The sequence below is a fragment of the Euprymna scolopes genome, chromosome 46 (genome assembly GCF_053919585.1).
Source record: "Euprymna scolopes isolate OS-2025 chromosome 46, ASM5391958v1, whole genome shotgun sequence".
NCBI lineage: Eukaryota > Metazoa > Mollusca > Cephalopoda > Sepiida > Sepiolidae > Euprymna > Euprymna scolopes.
The window spans coordinates 78477560-78499106 of NC_136527.1; the positions used below are offsets into that span (position 1 = coordinate 78477560).

The window sequence follows — 21547 nt, forward strand, 5'->3', positions numbered from 1 at the left end:
GTCCGTTCTTTGTCAAGGGAGAGGCCAGCAACACCAACTAGCTGCAGAGCAGCGTCGGCCTCTCCTGTAAGGCTTAAAGACCAGGAAGCTCCCCTTCCTCCCCGGGGACTGGATCTGTGAGGTAGATCTGCACCATGCAGCCGATAAATGCGAATAGGTGTGAGGGGACGGTCCCACTATACGTCCACCCTTCATTTTATAGGGCCATAAAGTTAACTTTCCTGCTGGATGTCGGGGGAATTGCACGAGACTGACGAGTCACGTCCGAGTTGCTTTCAGGTAACCTCACCCAATCCTGCGGCATCCTGACTGCAAAAGACTTCAAGCTGGTGGTTGACACTCAATAGGCATAATGGCTACATATTTGAGCCTCGCTAGTTTGAACGTGAGGGGCATGAGGTGCCGAAGCAAAGCCGCTAGGGTACTGAGGGATGTCATGTCCATGAATATAGATGTGGCAGAGCTGCAGGAAACTCATTTTATTTCAGTAGACGATCATCGGGTGCTGGAGGGGCGTCTTTTAAGCATTCGGTGACTGCCTTAGTAGGGGGTTGCCTTGCTAGTTAGACACACTCTTTCTGTAGCGGTTAGTGTTGTACACACAGATGTGGATGCTGATGGCAGACTGGTCGTGGCCGATGTTGCCGTTGAAAATAGATCGTTTTGAGTTGTTGCGGTTTATGCACCTAATACCACATGAGAGCGAGTTTCCTTTTTTCGGTGGTTGGAGGTATTTCTCAGGGGTTCGGAACTGTTAGTCCTAGTAGGTGATTGGATTGCCATCCTTGATCCCAGGGTAGATAAGGTGGGCGGGACTAGCGGGAGAGATGGGTGTGACACCAGCCTCTCTAATCTGATGGCTTCGTGCAATCTAGTCGACAGGTTTCGGGTGGATCATCCGGGGTGGGAGATGTGGACGTAGCTCTCTAATAGGCCCTCCAGCCCGAATACCTACTTGGATCGGTTGCTAGTCAGAAGAGGCACCCTCGATTATGCTACCTGTCCCACGTTTAACTGGTAAGGTCACTCTGACCACAAACTACTTGTTGTTCAGATTAACTTAGATAGGAAGCTCAAACTGGTCGGGTACTGGAAGTTGTACACCTCGTTAAGCCGAGAAAGCAGCCGTGGTTCTATGTCAAATACTGAGAGGACTCAGAGTGTTGCCGGGGTCCAGTGACCTCGCCTGGCATAGAAGGGCACTTTACAGGGAGTTAGTGGAGGAGATCGTGTCGGACACATTAGATGGGGAGGTGCGGTCTCTGTGGAATTGGGAGCCAGGCCAGGGTTACCTCAACAATTCCAAGTTTTCTCTGACCTGGCGATTGGTTAGGAATGCGCTTGTCCTTAATGGCAGGCATCACAAGTACAACGATGAAATTGACCCAAATCATCCTCAGTGCGAGAAGGATCACGAGAAAACTGTGGAACATGCTTTTTTCGAGTGCTCAAAGCTACGAGAATATTGGGCGTATGTCAGCGAGGTTACGGCCTGCATCGTTCCCAACCAGGTTACGTGCCTGGATCTAGCAGCCGTTGTCTACAACGCAGATCCACTGTGGCCTAGGGAGGAACGAATGGTGTTCCTAGCGATCTTAGAGATAGCTAGACTAGTTGTGTGGACATCACACATAGAGATAGGGCGAGGGGGGTATCCAATCTCTCATTACTATCTGATTTCGCATTTTAAACATCAACTTAAAATCAAAATAAGATGTGATAGAAGGAGGCAATCTGACTTGGTAATTTATTTTTAACCCTATCCATCCCCAGAGTACACATCTTGGAGGTCACCGAATATCCCCGCAAATCCCAACCATTTGTTTTGTCCGTAGACTGCCCACTCCCACTTAGGAAATGACTCCCTTGTTTCATCCTTATATATCATGCACATTACAACTTCATCATTTCATATTTCATACACATCACAACTTCATATATCATACACATCACCCAATTTTTGTATTAAAAAAATCCCTAATATATATATACGTTAACATATATATGTTAGCATTGTAAATATTGTAAATATGTCATTTTCATGTCATCTGGGTAGATTTCAAATAGCTTAGGTTCTTAGAGTGAATGCGGTATTGTGGTTATTGCAACTAGTTTTAGGGAATAGACCAAGTGGACGGCCCCCAGAGACCCCCCGGGCTTCATGCCTAATCATGAAATTGTAGCATTTTTTGTTATATAGCACCTGCCTGACACTTGTTGTATGCCCTAAATGTACACACAATTTTTATAATAAATAAACATCCACAACGGAGACAAGAATAGAATTGCTAGTTAAAAAAACTACAATTCCAACCGTCTCATTAATGTGAGTTCATAAACATACTTTACATAAGAAAGTTGTTGATTTATTCTTATTTATTACATTTAAATTTAACACTGAAAACAAACAGACAATGACTTTGAAGTTTTTCATCGTGGGACGCGAAATTGGTTGTAAGCATCTTTTTTTTTCCGGAACTTCCGGTATTTTGCGATGATTACAATGAGTGAATATGCCGCATTACCAATTTTGACTTCATTTAATTACTTTTTTTTTATCTTGAATATACAAAGAAAAAAAAAGCTCACGGCTTAAAGTGTGACGCTCCTTTATTAATGTTATAATTATTTTAATTTTAAGCAACGATATAATTTATTCCATTATTTAATTTGCTCTAAGCAATTGGAAAACGATTGCACATATTTAACTAATAAACGGACATTTTTACACAAGGAACGAAATAATGATTACACCGTTTTAAGATGACCTAAATTCATTGTTCTTTAACAGTTGTTTTTCTCTTTAAATAATTTCACGTTTAAGTCGTGTTTTTCATCTTTTAATTTTGATTCTTTTATATTTTCATATATTTTATTTCTTAATGAATTGGACACACAAAACAAAAGTTGTATCAATTTACTAAAGAAATCCTAACAAACAAAACAAATTTTCTGTTTTAAACACAATAGAAAAAAACGAATTCATCTCATTTTTTTCGTATTGAATTCCTGGAATAAAAGGTAAGTTATTTTTTATACACTTTAAAAAAATTACATCCAATAACTTTTAAAATAATCTGAAACATTAAAATAAGTTTATTTTTATTGCAATCCAATGAAAAATATTTCACCATGCTTTATAACATACGTGAATAAAAAAAGTATGAGTTTCTCATAAAAAAAAATGTTCTAAAATATTTTTTTCAATCTAACATTGAAATTTTTGTACAAAATGTGTTTATTTCAGTAAAACTTATTAATTCTGAGAAAATAATATTAATTTAATCATATACAAAATAATTTAATTCAAAGTTGGTTAAAGTGTTAGACAACTGATCGCAAAAACAATTTTTTTTAAATATTTAATTGTTTTAACATGTTACAACGAGGGACCAGATTAATGGAGAGTGTCACCAATGTTGCGATGGTGAATAGGATAACGTTTTTCTAGTAACTCAATGTAAACAAAAACATTAAAAGTTGTCAGAATCAACGTTGAGGCGAAGACGAATATAAAAGTTCATAAAATTGTTTTATTTAAGCATAGAAAGAAATAATAAATCTTATTTTATATTGTTGTCATTTTAACGTGTGTGTTGATTGAACACACGAAAAAGAAAAGATAAATAATGAATCGATGTTTGTGAGAATGTTGTGAAAAAATGTTCTTGAAACGAGTGTCCTGGAAACAAGTGCTACGTTTTGAACTTATGTACCTCTTTAAACAAACAATCACTGAAAAAAACTTATTAATTCTGAGAAAATAATATTAATTTAATCATATACAAAATAATTTAATTCAAAATTGGTTGAATTGTTAGACAACTGAGCGCAAAAACAGCTTTTTTAATGTTTGTTTTCACATGTTACAACAAGCGACCAGATTAACGGATATGGTGAATAGTAAGCAAATAACGTTTTTCTTGTACCTCAACGCAAACAAAAACTTACTGAACCACGCTATTTTTAAAATAGTATTTGCAAGTTTAATTAAAGTTTTATGATATGTTTTTCTTTTCAATTGTAAGGTTTAAGTACAGAATGGGTACAAAACACCCTCCCCTCCCTTTTTTTTTAGATGTGTTCGAAGTCGCTGACAACGAATCTGATAATCAAACCCGTCACAAATTTACCGTTTGCATGATATGAACTCCATGACCCTGGGACTCTTTTGTGTCATTTCTCTGCCTTCAGTAGAGTTTTCTTATAGTGAAGTGACTTATGACATCGCGGCAGAATCTTTTGTAGACATTTGAAATAACAAGTAGTTTTTTTTTTTTAAAGTGGCTCACTTTTGTGTGTGTTTTATGTAATTTTTAATTCTTTTTAATTAAGCTAAAAAATTTATGTTTTCATGAGTGATTTACAAAAACATATTTTTATGTTTTTCGTTCTTCTTTTGGTTATAGAACTTGTTTAGTTTAACAGGTGCTTCTGCAGTTTAATTAACCGTTTTTCTGTAAGTAATGCAGTAATGCACCGACATTTACCATGTAGAATACCATTTAGCATATAACAAATATTCTGTTTATATTGGGTATGTGAGCGGTTGAGAGGCGGGGGCCGCTCTGCCATTCTATGCATTCGAGATCAATATCTACTTAAAAATTTGGCACTTATGCATTTTTGGTACAGGGCTATTATAAAATAGTGTTTTCAGGTTAAATTTAAGTTTCACACGATTTTTTTATTCAATCGTTAGGTGGAAGTATAGTTACAAAACACCAGCCCCTCCACAAGGTAAAAAATGGCTTTGTAAATAAAAACATTGTTTCAGCAGTTCCAAAAAATACATAATTACCCAAAATTGTGTTTTGTATTTTTCAGCGCTTTCAATTATAAATTAAAAAAAAAACAAACACACATTTACTCATTTGAAAACTTCATCTTACCTTATGTCTTTTTTTCATTTGTTAAACAACGTAGTTAATTTAAAATAAATTTTGATCACAGCTTTACATGTGAAATAAAAGCGTGATTAAATTTTTCCCATTTAAAGTTTGTGAAACATTTCTAATATAAACGAATGTCAAAACTTAACAAATTGGAACTCGAAAACAAATCGTTATGAAAATAAAATATAATAATTAATTCTTTTTATGAGTCTGTTTCGCTGTAAATGAAAAATGAATAACGAAATTAGGATAAAAAAAACTCCGATTAAATAAGACAACAACTAAATAATAAACCAATGTTTTTCCTGACAGAAGATGCTAGTAAACTTAACCATTTATTGTATCCAAAAATTTCAATATATAATTGTAAAAACATTTATTTACAGATCTGCAAAAGAAAATATAATTTTAATAAAACAATTTTGTAATGAAAGCAACATTGTATTTTTATAAAGTAAAAAAGTTAAAATAATTAGGTGTGCATGTAAAAAAAATGAAAGAATTAACAATGGTATTTTAGTAATAAGGATAACGAAACATTTTAGTAAAAAAGGTAAGGGCATAGTTATTCGTTCTTACTAAAGTAATAACAGGGAAGTACATCTTTTCTGGTAAAAATAAAAATATAGTTTGTTTTATATTTTTCGAGTTTCTAAAGTTTGTAATCAGGGTATTTAATGTGAAATTATTACCTACTCTAATCAGGGAAATCATGTTTCTTTTAATCTCAGGGGTGTTCTTTTTTGAATGAGGCGTCGTTCATTCCAGAATGACTGACTATTTAGTTGTCAGCCGATGAGATTTTGTGCAGTTTGAAGATGGAGAATCATTATATAGAGGAATGGAAAGGTTATGCTATGTGTATAAGTATATGAGCCTAAAAATTGGGGTGAAACCCCATGTATGACCCAAATGCAGAACACCGCCTGGTATCGACTGGGTGCAGGAGTAGTACTTATTTTTCAGAGTGAAAAATGATAGCTGTTTTCATTGTATATCTTTGCAATTGTAATTATGTCACTCCTAGGATTAAATCTACAGTTTTATTATAACGAAATTATGTGTCAAAAATGTCGTTCTATAGTTACATAAAAAAATGGCTAATAATGTAGACTTAATGAATTTGTATGTGTCATCTGTTGCTGTAAATCTATGGTATTTAGGTTGAAAGGTGAAAAACTGCGCTGCTTTTATTATATATATAAGTATAGGACAGAAAATAAAATAGATAAAAAATTTAAAATAAAATGTAAAAAAGAGCAGGAAGGCGCTTTATATAATTAGTTCATTTAAAAAGTGTTATTACTACACAAGCAGAAAGGCCCTGCATATAAAATCAACAGTAGGTTCTTTGATATAACAGGGGTACATTCAAAATGAATGATTCTGTTTAATACAGAATTATGCTAAGATACTTGACGTTTTGCCTTTTAAACTTTAATTCAAACTATTATTACCACACAAGACCCGGCATATAAAATCAACAGTAGGTTCTTTGATATGACATAAGCTGGTTCAAAATGAATGTTTATATTTTAACCGGTTGTAATCAAATGGAAATGGAGACATGTCAGTTTCTATTGCGACAATGTATCGTTCCACCTTGTACCGCAGTTTTTCTTCAATAACTATGTTGTGAATTAACTTAGAATACCACACACACACGCACACACTCTATATATATATATATATATATATATGTGTGTGTGTGTGTATGTGTATTTTGACAGCATGTTAGGTGCCCCATATTCTGCTCAAATGATTTTGGTTAATTAATAAATAAATCATAAATGCATATTAGGGATTTGCCAACTTAAAACTCTGCAAAAGCATAAAAATCTCGAACGAATACAGTAACGTCTCTTTCAACATCATAATTACATATTAGGAATTAGGCAACTTATAATTCGAAAAAAGCTTTAAAATTCCGAATGTATAGATTTAACACGCAGTAATTCAGTGAAAGATTGATAAAGACAATCATCCTAATACTGCCAAACTCCTCAAATGTTCATATTGTGCTAAGTAATTTCGTAAACTATTCAATAAGATAATCTTTATTAATTTAAAAAGAATATAAGTTAAATATATTTTGCAGATATTGCATTTTGTATGGTACAGATAAATTGTCTTTAACAAGTGATAAACATTGACTCATGCATAAGAATCAACACTTATAGAGTTTTTGTAGATAAGATTAAACATTTTTTTTACAATTTTTCGAAAAGTTATTTGCTTTAAACTAAAAGCTTTTTATTTAGAAGAAGTTTATAAGAAAATGTACTTTTCAATAGTTTAAAACACTAAGTATGAAGCTACACTAAATTTGTTGTAGATTATTGTTTAAACATAATATCTCTGATAGGTATTAATTGTAATAAATTAAGAATTAGGCCAACCGTTAACTCTGAATGACCCTCCTTTGACCTAGACTGGAACGTTTCTGTTGGACCTAAAATATTTATTAATCACTTTTCATCTAGTATTCAAAGAGAAAGGTGGCATTTTCTTACTTGGATTTTTTACTAGCACACAGAATAATTAAAGTAGTTTTTTTTTCAGATAAAGAAGAATTGTTCTATTTGTACTGAACTAAAAGTTGAAACAAGTACTAATTTATTCCATGATAAACAGGCTGGATAAATTTCAGTGGATCATTTGGATACAATGGATGTAAAGCTTATTGCATATAGGACAGGAATTGATGAGTATAAAAAACTATCTGTGACCAAGGATCGCAGATTGTGTTTGGAAAATACAGATTTTGACCCTTGCCTCTACCGATTGATCACACAAAAATGTATTTGGTGTTTCAGAACACATTGTACGCAAGGCTCACAAATTGGGTTTGGAAAATGGTATTTTAGCTGTGCAAGAACAAAAAGAGGCAAGTCTTTGCCTGTTGATATTGCACAGTTAGTGCAAGTATTTTATCAAAATGATCAGTACACTCGATTGATGCCAGGAAGGAAAGACTATATTAGTATTAAACGTAAGTTACATAAGCAGAAGAGACTCATATTGATTGTGCAACCTAAATGAGCTCTTCAGAGCATTCAAGAAGCAGAACCCGACAGTATTTTAAGGGTTTTCAAAATTTTGTAGTCTTAGACCAAAATGGTGTGTCCTTGCTGGTAGAGCAGGTACATATGCTGTATGTGTATGCACTATCCACCAAAACATCAAACTATTATTAGAACCACTAAATGTACTGTATCAAGATCTCTTGAAATATATTGTCTGCAATACAAGTAATATACAGTGTATGATTTAGAGATGCACAAATTGTTCTAAATCATCACAGAAGCTGGAAAAATTTCTTTACGACACCCTTGAAGAATGTATTTGTAATGAAAACTCTGTTGAGTTCTCCCAATGGACAACAAGTGACAGATCAACTTTAATAACTCACAAGGAATCCTGTCAAGCTTATGTGGATTTAATTATTTTGCAATTAAATAAAGTTGCACCTCATTCTTACTTGGCTAAATCACAATACAGATATCTAAAGCAAAAAAAAAGGAGATATCAGTGATAGCGAAGTTTTATTTCTTGGGGATTTTGCTGAAAATTACAAATATTTTTTTCAAGATGAAATCCAGAGTTTTCATTAGAGTACCTCTCAATGTACTATACACCCAGTGGCACTCTATTTTAAGCTTGAAAACACAATTCAAAGTTAATGTTTTTGTATTATATCAAGTGACACGTCCCACATTGTAACGTTTGTTTATATGGTACAGAAAAACATTATCGAGGTGATCAAGGCTAATTTGCCAAATGTGAAAAGTATTGAATATTTTACAGATGGTTGTGGTGCAATCATCAAAAAGATTTTGGACTTGATGCAAAATGGAACTTGTTTGCAACTAGTCATGGTAACCAACATGTGATGGCATAGGTGGGACAGTGTAAAGGATAATAGCAAAAGAAAGTCTATGAAGACCAAATTCCAAACAAATCCTTTCAACAGAAACTATGTTTGTATGCTGCAAATCTGCAATTGAAGGAATCAAATTCATTTTGATTAAAAAGGAAGTTGAGGAAGCAAGGAGAAGTCTCACTATTAGATTTGAAAATGCATCCACAGTTCCAGGGACAAGAAGTTTTCATCAATTTATTCCCCTCGACAGAGATAAAATAGCCATGAAACAATGTAGTGAAGATGAAAACTATGAATTGATATATGACTTCTCTATTGGGGTTGAAGAAAAACCAATGAAATTTGTTGTTTCAGAATATGTTTGTTGCAGGTATGATAGTAACGTTTGGATTGGCATGGTCCTAGAAATTAATATGGAAAATAAGGACTTGCTGATTAAGTTCGTGCATCCAGCTCTTACATCAAATTCATTTTATTTGAATGTGGATTTTAAGGATATATGCTTTGTTCTTTTAGCAAATATTATGTGCACTATTGATGCCCCTATAACACCAAATAGTAGTTTATAATTTATTCAAAGTGGATAAATTATCTGTGCCAAAAATTGTGTACAAGACAATTTAATCTATGTACACAGCAAAATTTGGTGAACAGCATAGTTTAAAATTTGTATATTATTATCACTTTCTTTTAAATAAAAAAGTTTTAGATTAATGAAAATAAATTTTGAAAACTTTTTAAAAATATAAAAATTTTAAAAGTGATGAAATTGAAAGCATTTCTTATGAATAAAAATCTGTAAATGTTTAGTGACAATTACAAATATTCCAAGTTTTAAAAATTCACATGCATTTAAAACAAAAAATCAATTTTTTTTATTTCGTGAAAATAGTTTGTTGTTTCAGAATATGTTTGTTGCAGGTATGATAGTAACGTTTGGATTGGCATGGTCCTAGAAATTAATATGGAAAATAAGGACTTGCTGATTAAGTTCGTGCATCCAGCTCTTATATCAAATTCATTTTATTTGAATGCGGATATTAAGGATATATGCTTTGTTCTTTTAGCAAATATTATGTGCACTATTGATGCCCCTATAACACCAAATAGTAGTTTATAATTTATTCAAATTTTAAAAGTGATGAAATTGAAAGCATTTCTTATGAATAAAAATCTGTAAATGTTTAGTGACAATTACAAATATTCTAAGTTTTAAAAATTCACATGCATTTAAAACAAAAAATAATCAATTTTTTATTGCGTGAAAATAATGAATATTTTTTTAATTCAATCCGAAATAATCTCTTTTAAATTAATGTTTAATGCCATCTACAAAAACTCTATAAGTGTTTATCCTAATGCATGAGTCAATGTTTATCACTTGTTAAAAACAATTTATCCATACCAAAGAAAATGCAATATCTGCAAAATATATTTAACTTATATTCTTTTAAAATTAACAAAGCAGTCAGAGTAGATGCTATAAAAAATATGATGAAAATTGAAGAGGAGATATTTTCTCTAGACTGACCCTAAGCTACATAGGTAAAAAAATTGATGATTTTGGGGACATACTTTTGGGTGAACAAAATTTTATTTTCTACGGGGCATGGCGTTAAAATAATTAAATATTTGGATTCTACAGTCCCTAAATGCCATTCCTACCAAATTTCAGAAATATTGAATGTATCGAAGTATTTTTTGTTAATTTTATAAAACACTGAAATTTCGTGACGGTTTGTAGCATAAATTTAGAAGTAAAATATGCAAATTTTACACCGCCCCCCTAAAGTCCGAATGGTAAGGTTTTGGACCAAATAATTTGGCCAATTTTCCTAACTCATGAAGGGGAATATTTGTGCCATATTTCAAGTAATTCGGTGTTGGTGGGTGCAGATTTCAACTTTTTGCTGGTGTTTGACATGGAATGACCGTTACACAAATAAGTTAACCAGTATTTTTTGTAAATAAACAAAGCAAATTCTAGATATGAAACAAAAATAGAATCGAAACAATATAGCTGGAGACTTAGTTGATTAGTCTGGATAAGAAAAAATGAATACAATAAAATAAAATAAAAAAAATTAATTTAATAAATTAGTGAATAATATTAGTAAAACCTTGAGTGAACACATGTAATTTGTGGTAACGTTGAATGATAATTCGATTGAAAATTGTTTTTTTAATAGAGATACGAAAATAGGTAAATATGAAAATCTTTAAAAGACTTTGGAAGGATGAGATGCAGATAAAATATTTTCTCGTGTTTTTCTGTAGAAGAGAAAGGGATTCCATATTGTTCATTGTTTAAGGGTTTTTATTCAATACATCTGATAAAAGGCTGTTCTTGTTAAAATTTTCAAACGATATAGGGTTTGAATGTGTCTGAATAGTCTTGAAACAATTGTAACTAACGATGAAATACACTATTTGTTACTATCAATCTATTCCTTGGTGTGTTTATTTTGTCAAAACAATATATGAATGCTCAATTATGACATATGGTAATTTTGAAGCTTATGATTTAAGTCATCTTATTTTGACTTAAAAATTCTTGGTATCTGGACGGTTACCTTTGCGCTGTTTCTTATAAAAAGATATGTTATGTGAAACACATACAGTTCTCAGGGCATAACTTAAATGTAATAGATAAAACTGTTTTTTATAAAACGGAAATTGATATATATGTATATATATATTACAACTTTTGTAGCTTCAAATATTATCTGAGAATATATCAAATGTTTTAAACAGTATTGAAAAGTGTTGAAAATATTGAAGAGTTTAATAAAGTATGTTTTCTCTAGAATGTAAAACACCTGTTACTATGTTTTAGAATAATTACTAATTGGTACGTATATGTATGTAAAATTTAAACTAACAAATTACTCTCTCAAAAATATATTAGTTTAACTTAAGCTTGCAAAATATGTTTTCACTATACTCTTAAAAAATCCTGAAATCAGGTGTCACAAATTTAACAGTTCTCAGTGGCATAACATCTATTGAACAGCAAAGTAAAATTCACTGTAAAATAACAAAGCTTGAAAATAGGATAATTCCTGATCATGTGGGTTTTGATTGTTTGTTGAATAGGTGTCAACTGTAGGTAAACTGTCAGCTTATTGGATATATATATATATATATATATATATATATATATATCGTACTGTCATACTTGTAACATGTCCAATTACATTTACAAAGTCATTCTGTGGATTACGAGATACATTGATCGTTGAATATACATAACATGAAAAAAATCAAATTCAAAATAAAATCTTGGGGAAAAAATAAAATTAAGTGTAAAACCCAATAAAATGCGCTTTAATGTTTATATATGAATAATTGTTTGAATAAATAGAAATGTGTTAGTTGCATTGCCAAAAAATGTTTCGTTATATCCTCGAACGGGAGTTCAGTGGATTATGGGATACGTTGATCGTTGGATATACATAACATAAAACATGAAATAAAAGATTAATTGTTTATTTTCTGTTTATAGTAATTTAAATGTTATCTTACTAATATTTAAAGAACAAACATGAAAACGTTTATAAGTTAAACATTTGTGATTGAAAAAAATGTTTACATTCAGATGAATTATGGGTAAATGGATATTTTTTTCTGTTTTTCACCTCAAAAAAGTCACAATGTCATCAGAGCATATTCCATTAAATTACTAATTAAATAATTCACTATGTCAGTTGGACATAAAGTGCTTCTATTTGAGACCAGAAATACAGGGATTATAATAATATAGTTATATTTAATACGTAGTATCTGTTTATAGTGATTGAAATCTTTCTTTATAATATTTTAATACAAAACATTGAACACATTAAGTTAAACAACTGTGATTAAAATATTTTTATGTTTGTATGAATTAGGGGTGAACAGATATTTGAAAATAAAACATTCAAGACGTTTATTTACTCACTTTCATTAGAAACAAGGCATATTACCACCAGGATGTATAGGACTAATATTTGGGCTATTACGAAGAAATAAGTTGTTTAATGTTTGTACATATTACATTTAAATTACAACAAAGTGTAGCAGACTGAGGGAGACAACTATAAGAGTAAAAGGATCGCTACTATATAGAAGCAGAAAATGGAGGGAATTCCAAAGTCTAACAGTAAAATACTTTCTGTTGAATAGAAATATCAACAAGGAAGGTTCGAGAATTTTTTGCTTGTTAGATAAGGTAGAATTATGTACGTCCAGGCGTACAATTACTATGCATTTATCAGAGCACAATCTATAAAATTACTTCAAAACAGGGTATGGGGATTAAACATTGTGATAGTGGGACAAAGAGTGAAGGTTGGGTGTGGGGAATTGATGCATTAGATTTGAGACTCTTCTTGACCATTATCTAAGGCGGAGTAAGTTATGGTAGTTGCACCAGTTCATATGTGGCAATAATACTCAATGCATATTCTAATGGAAGCTTTGAAGATGTATAGGAAACTTTCAAAATTATATTTTAGTAGAGTTTAAAAAACTCATCTTTTATGAAGTCTTCGTAATGCTCTCAAATTATTTCCTAATGTGCTTGATAATTATTAAACTAAAAATGGTTTGTGTTGATATTTACCCCTTATAAGTTAAAAGTATGTAGTTACAAATAATTTTCACATGAATTAGAAGTTTAACAGTTATATGAGAAAAAACTAAAAAGTAATAATATTTAAAAAAATAATATGTATAGCGTTAAACTGTGTGATACTAAACAAACACATGTACAGACAATGGTTTGATAGCAGCGCATTGTGATTTAAATCATAAAAATTCTCTATATATTTTCAACTAGATTAAGCAACGCATACATTTACTGGTTCTGTGTGAAGTTTGAAAATAGTTATTCTTAACGTGACGCTTATGAATTTTTGGATTAAATTAATCTAGGGGTTGTGAATTAAATCCAACAAAATTTACAACAATAAACAATACTAATCCCTCAAAGCAAATAGTAAAAATATTGAATTTCATTTTTTTGCAGATGTTCCTGATTGAACCCTATGATTGAATTTTAATTGAATATGCTTTTCTTTAAAGATTATTCGATGAAGGGAATTACATTATTTGAAAGACTAAAGCGACATCTGTGAGAAAATTACTCATACTGGCCACTTCTATTTACAAGTGTTCTGAAGTATTTGTGAAAATTTAACATATCTTCAAGGTAATATTAGTTTTGATTAATTTTCAAATAAATCATCGTTAGTTAAACATGTGAAGTTTGTCGATATTCATGTTCTGTAAAATCAAAATAAGTGAAACATATGAGAAAAGCAACATTCCTTTGAGGCTTTTGGATATTCTTCTTTAAAATCAACGTTTAGTGACCCATAAAAGGACTCACACTAGGGAAAAGCCAGATTCTTGTAACGTTTTTGGATATTCTTCTTCTGTGCTACCATCTTTGTTGAGACATGAGTACTGACACTGAGAAAAAGCCACATTCATGTGAAGTTTGTGGATACTCTTGTACTAAAAAATCTAATTCATTGAGACATATGAGAACTCACACTGGGGAAAAGCCACATTCTTGTGAAGTTTGTGGATATTCTTTTTCTATGAAACACAATTTAGTGAAACATATGAGAACTCACACTGGGGAAACGTCACATTCTTGTGAAGTTTGTGGATTCTCTTTTTCTATGAAGCACAAGTTAGTAACACATTTGAGAACACACGCTGGGAAAAAGCCACATTCATGTGAAGTTTGTGGATACTCTTTTAGTCGAAAATCAAATTTACTGAGACATATGAGAACTCACACTGGGGAAAAACCATATTCATGTGAAGTTTGTGGATACTCTTTTATTGAAAAATCAAAGTTAGAAATGCATATGAGAACTCACACTGGGGAAAAGCCACATTCATGTGAAGTTTGTGGGCATCTTTTTTCTGTAAAATCAATGTTAGTAAGACATATGAGAACTCACACTGGGGAAAAGCCACATTCTTGTGAAGATTGTGGATATTCTTGTTCTGATAAGTCATCGTTAGTGAAACATATGAGAACTCACACTGGGGAAAAGCCATATTCATGTGAAATTTGTGGATATGCTTCTTCTGAAAAATCAACGTTAGTAACCCATATGAGAACTCACACTGGGGAAAAGCCACATTCATGTGAAGTTTGTGGATATTCTTGTTCTGTGAAATCATCGTTAGTGAAACATATGAGAATTCACACTGCGAAAAAATAACTATCATTGCAACTACAAAGATATGATTTTACTGTGAAATCAAATTCATTGACTCGTATGAAAACTCAGACCAGAGAAAATCAATATTTGGAAACATGAAGCACTGCTGATAACGTGAAATGTAAAAGGTGTATGTTCTATTACAAATACATATCAGTGGCACATACATCAAAGACAAGGCCATCATGCCACATATTTTAATATGGAGCAAGTCTGAAAGAACTGCAACCAATGTTGATGTTACAGCCATAAATTGTTTTGACCTTAATAGAGCTGAACATAAAAAGTGTACTTAATTTAGGAGCATTTGTATTCATAAAAAAGAATATATTCTTAAAAAAGACTTGGATGTGAATTTACATCGTTATAGAATCAAGTGTTTGCTTCAGGAAGGAGCCTTTGATCTATCAGAACTAATAGTAAAATAAAAAGGGAAAAGCAATATCTTTCACAATATGTAAAGTTTACTGATACATTTTAAAAAGACACACAATTCGAAAATCCCATATTTTTGGCAAATATTTTCTAAGAATATTTATTTATTCATATAAGAACTTATATGAATTAAACAGTATTACTTAAAATAAACCGGAAACAACTCATGACGAAACTATTCTTAATAAATATTTTTAGAATAGCAATAAAGTTTAGACTATAAAACAATACGAGGAAGTAATGAGTTGTTTAAAAAATAAGCTTGCAAGAAGTAATATAATTGTTGTGGATGAGGAAATTGTGTTATTGCAAAATATTGTTGCTCTATTATTAATGTTTTATTATAAATTGGACACCTGTCTACATTAATAGTATTGACAAAAACAATATTATAAATCAGACATAAGTTTTGCGATTGGACTGTATCAAAACCTTTTGTAGTTAAACTATATTATATGTAGTGCTTTATAGTAAATAAATATAAGTTACAAATATTATAACGTAAAAGATGGAAAATCTCTTATGAAATTTGTGGTCTTTTTATATTTTAGTTATTGTTTGATCTGCTGGTGACACTCTTATTAGCCATAAGTGTACATCAATTAATTAGTTTCTTAAATTTTCCTTTATTTAACTGAATTAACTCAAACAAAGGGAACATAAAATTATTAAACTGAATGTGGCCTCCCGACAAATACCATATATATATTTCAGGTTTTAGTGGGGGTCATAATCTCATGAAACTTTTGACGCGTTTAGTGAAACTCAGCTTCCTTAATTTAATAGTTTAGTTTGCAGCTATTTTCAGTTGACTAACGTTAACATATTTATATATCTATTAAAGTGAAATGGTCTGACTGTGTATGTCTGTCTTTCTGTGTACATTTTTAACAAAACTACACTGTCAATTGTAAGTGTACAGACTCGAGATTTGACATAAAAGGGTATTAAAATTTTGGGAAAATCTGTTTTCGGCCACAAATTTTGTTGTCAAGGGGTTAAAATTCAACGATTTGACCTTTGAAAACTACAAAACTTCTCCGTCAGTTGGGGTCTAAACACACTAAAATTTTAGATATAGGTTACTAAGACATCGATCAAACGTTTTAACTTGATTTGAGGCCCCTGAAGTAAATGTTAAGAGATCCAAATTCGTGTCAAATTTCCAAAAAAGTTGACCTGTTTGATCTCTACCAAATTAGTCATCAAATTTTTGCTGGAAACATTTTAAATTTTACATAAACCATATTCAAACATAGGGCAAGCTTTTTAATTGGTTTTTAGCCGACAATTTTACTGCCAATATGTCAAAGTTTAAAAGAGTTGATGTTTGCGCTCTCTAGCCAACTATTCAGCCAATTTTCGGTCTAAAAATTTTGAAATTAACATAAAGTGTATACAGACATCAAGCAAGCTTTCTCATTAGGTTTTGGACGAGAATTTGTCTGCTAAGAGGTCTAAGTTGAAAGAGTTGTCTTTTACACATTCTACAAAACTCCTCTGTTAATTTGGAGTCCAAACACTTGAAATTAATAATCTAGGTTACCTGGATAAGAGTCAAATTTCTAATATATATATATACATGCACATAAATTTATGAACAGTACATAGGCCTCGAACAAAGCCGAGCGGGACTGCTAGTAAGTAATAAAATTATTTTATTTATGTTCATATTTTTCTGTTAATCATGGAATGCTAATAGTTATTGATAAATAATCGTTATTTAAAGTATGTTGTTTTATTAAGTGTGCATGTAAACCAATAATAAGAATTTTTAATTGTGTTTTTCTTTATATAAGAAATTTATTGTATGAGAAATTGTATTACTTTTGTATACAACCACACTTTTGTAATATGGTAATATTAAAAATTTTCTAAAATGATTAAACCTCACTTTTTTATTTGTATCAGATTAAGATTTGACCATTGTTTGATTAAGAAAATTATATTATATGGGAAATGATGTTGAGTATTGTCATTAGCAACTTTTTTAGAAAGGATTCACCACTTTTTAAGGCCTTAAGATCACTGGAGGAAAAGGTTTAATGAGTACAGTAGTCAATGAGCAATGTCGTTATAATATTTATTAGTAGAAATTTGATAAATTGGATTACTTAAGCGAGTAGCTTATCAAGAACTTGTTTACGTTGGACTTGAAGCAGCCGCTACAAACAGGAAGAGATCATTTCTCACAACTTCGAGATTTTAAATCCATTTCTCCCTGGCTTGTCCAATCACAGGCCAGCTCTCGATCACGTGAGAAAGTATATAAAAGGCGAAATCACGAACCCTTTTCTCCTCTTTTCGACTGGCCACTATTATTCGTCATGCTAAATGCACGTGATGTACCAAAATGAACATTCTTTGTCATGCTAAAGAACTGTCCTCGACGATACAATTCACATTCACACACGGAAAACTTTTGCTTCTTTCTTTCTTTCTCTTTTAACTTGCTTCCTTTGTACTGACGGCTACTGGCTACAAACACATGTAAACTGCGCCTCTCTCTTCTTAAACCTGTCGACATATTAAATCTATCTTTATATACACTGAACATCTCTTATAACTGGCTTCCTTTGTACTGACAGCTACTGCCACAAACACGTGTACACTGCGCCTCTCTTTTCTTCAACCTGCCGGCATGATATTAAATCTATCTAACCATCTGTCTCTTTCGTTATCCTTCAACAGGACTGACCTATATCTAATTGTCTTCATATTTAATTTTCATCTCCAAACAACAAACTCTTCACGACTACTAAGAGAACATGTGCTCCTACAAACACTGAACTCTCCTACTTATACGTTTCTCTCGTGTACCAAAGCTACTAACGAAAATGACAAATAAAGTTTGTTTATTAAAATGTTAAAATGAGACTTCCTTTCGTTGTCTTCATTGTTAACTAAAGACTTGTAGACGGACATATTGAAGTCAGTTGGAAAGCAGGCAAACGGGAAAGAGTTTCAAATGCGTGCAGTTCTAAGAAAGAAACTTATTATCTTAGTTATTACATGATGAAAAATAGAAGAAATTGTTTAAATCTATTAAAAATATGTTGTAGTACAATAATATTTGAGTGTTTAAGCTGATTGGAATGTGAATCTTTTTATTTGCATGTATTTGATTTTTGTAAAATTTAATGTCAACAATTAAACAGAGATTTAAACGAGTATGTTTCCCCATAATAATGTATTTTAGTTTAACCAAACATTATTATTTAAAAATAAATAAAATCGATAAAAAGCTGGGAAAAGTTATTGGTAGAATGTTTTTTTACATAACCATAAGTTTGACAATCTGTTTGGAATGAATTGGGGGAAATATCAATAATTTTATGTCAGTAAATCCACTTGTCCATCTCGTATTAAGACGTCTTTGTATGAATTTTAAAATATATTAATACATAATAAAATTATGTTATGTAAAACTTTGATCTTTGTATGAGAAATCTATTATATGTACATATCAACCAATAATAAGTTTTTTAAGTTAAATTTACTTTGTATGAGAAATTTTATTGTATAAGAAAGTGTATTACTTTCATAGTATTGTAATATTTAAAATTTCAAAATGATTACAGCACTCTTTCTCATTAGTATGAGATTAAGATTTGATAATTTTATGGCTATGAAAATTGTAGTTCGACCTTGATTCTCTGATTATTTGTATAGAAGTTCAACAGCTAATAGAATGGTATGATCAAGAGGAGTCGATCACAGGCATAGTAATACAACGTGCAAGTTATGACCATTTGAACCAACTTTTTTGAATGCAAGTTGCACTTTCTGGACGCAGCATTCCCCGAAACTTGGGTGAGGACGTGTGATGTTCAAAGTCTCATTCTTTTGCGAATTACTTGCAATAGAGCTGAAGTATGAACCATTGTCACTTATCACTCCTTTAAGAATCTCATGAATAGGAACTTGGAATAATAGTCCATAATGAGCATAAAGTTGAGACCTTCAATGCCAAAAAAAAGTCAGTGGCCACTATCTGTTATGGCCACACTACAATCTCATGGAGTTTTTACTGCTGCTTGCATATGGTACATTGTTGTACTGTGTTGTCTATGTAAAAAACAACTTTGTGCACGGAATTTATATTTCTCCATCCCTTGATGTCTATAATGTTTTTCTAATACTCCTTGCTGCAGTCATTTGGGTATCATTATTCTGTTTGATTTCAATAATATTTAATGTTCATTAGACAGTTCGTCCCGACAGGGCCAATAAGGTCTCATATTTTTGTATAAGTCTATATGTGTTGATTTAATCGCTTAGTATAATGTCCTTCAATTCACATAGTGTGGCATCCTCATTTGTTGCTTGGTGTATGTGAGCTAGTTTTCGGGTTAAAAATTCAACAAAATCTACCCTCACGTTAAAGTCCGTAACTTCTTTAGCTTTTTTATTTGATTGCCTCAAGAATCAATCAACTGATGACATATCTATTCCCTAGCGACATACCATTGTCATACACTAGCAAACTTTACAGCATGCGTTGGAGGGGAAGTGGAGCTGCAACCAAATTTTTTAAGTTGAAAATTTCCAGAGGTTTATGATCACTTTCCACCTGAAACGCACTTCCATAGATGTAAGTTCGGAATCGTTCACAGTCCAAAAAAAAACTGCAACGAGCTCCCGCTCTATGTTGGTATAGTGTTGTTCAGTCTTTGTTAAAGATTTCGATGCAAATGCTATGAGTTTTCCTTGTTGATGTAGGGAGGCTCCAATTTCTCTACTTGATGCATCAACTTGGATCGTGATTTGCTTTGCAGGGTCAAAGTGTAACAGCAAAATATCCTTACAAATTAGATCCTTGATTTGCGGGACTTTTCTCTGGTGATTTTCTCTCAACTAATACTAAACTTTTTTTAAGGAGTTCTCTCAATGGTAGTGTGAGATGTGACAGGTGTTGACTGAAACATGTACATATAATTCTCAACATCATCTGCATGCCGGTTGTGTTCAAGTGACTAGGTAACATTTGTTATTACAGTTACTTTGCTGGGATCAGGGTTCATACCATTTTGATGCACCAAGAAAACGGTTTCTCATTGATTGCACATATTTCACGGTTGAAACACAGCAGTCGTTTATTCAAATTAAATTGTGAAGATTCTTGTTATGTTATTCTTGGGTTTATCAAAAAACAATAACATGATCGATCAATCTGGGGTTTCCTGGATTACACAATGTACAGTTACGAGTTGAAGGTTTCTGGTCGAAGGAAGTCCTATGATAGTTGGCCCTTCTCTTGTCACAACAAAGAACTTGACTGCCTTCCATTTTCCTTTGTGTGAATCTGTGCGGTTTAATATTAGAACAAGTATATGCTGTTAAAACAGTTGGTGGCGCTTCAACACTATTCACACGAGATTTTGTAGTCGATAAATGGAGATTTCGGATAAAAACACAAAAGTTTCTATTGATTTTATGTAAATTTTAATTAATTAGAATAATTGCTACCAAATTATGCAGTTGAAATTACCTGAATATTACTAAATTATGAAACAAAAACAACTTTAATCATGTTAGCAGGTTAGTGGCTTTTCTGCGATACTTAACAGGTGTGGAAACATCTTCTGGAAAGTTCATAACGGAAATATATTGCCTTCGACCCTTGCATCAACTTAAGCTTTCAGTAAGTGGGAGCTTGGCAAATGTTAGCAGGTAAATAGTTTCAATAGAAACGTAAGATTACATTCCATTTGTATCTAAGGATAGTTTTCTAAAAGTTATATTTTATTTTCTTTAATTAATAAATTTCTACCTTATAGATTTTCTTAAGTTTTGGACATAGGTATCTTGAAGGAATACGGAGATACACTTGATTTCGTGTGAAATTAAGTTTTATGATTTCCGAAATTTTGTGCCAATAGTTTTGAAGCGCTCAGTTCGTTCACGCTTTTTTACACCGGGGAGTGGCTGTTCTGCGATACTTAACATGTGTGAGAACATCGTCTGGAAGGTACATGATGGAGATGTATTGCCTTCGACTCTTGCATCAACTTAAGCTTTCAGTAAGTGGGTGTTTGGGAGCCTCGGAAATTTTATTGTAAGGTTTGTAAAAACTCTGGCCGACTGTAACTTTGTTTTTGGATAGAGTC

At 31.8% G+C, this 21547-nt stretch overlaps 1 long non-coding RNA gene across 1 annotated transcript in view; it reads left to right on the plus strand.

The window, feature by feature from the left end:
• The first annotated feature begins 2619 nt into the window (after nucleotides 1-2619).
• Nucleotides 2620-21547, plus strand: part of LOC145270433 (uncharacterized) — a 95544-nt gene continuing 76616 nt past the window's right edge. The window contains exon 1 of the long non-coding RNA XR_013865354.1: nucleotides 2620-3021. This is a non-coding gene — a long non-coding RNA (uncharacterized LOC145270433). The remainder of the gene's footprint in view (nucleotides 3022-21547) is intronic.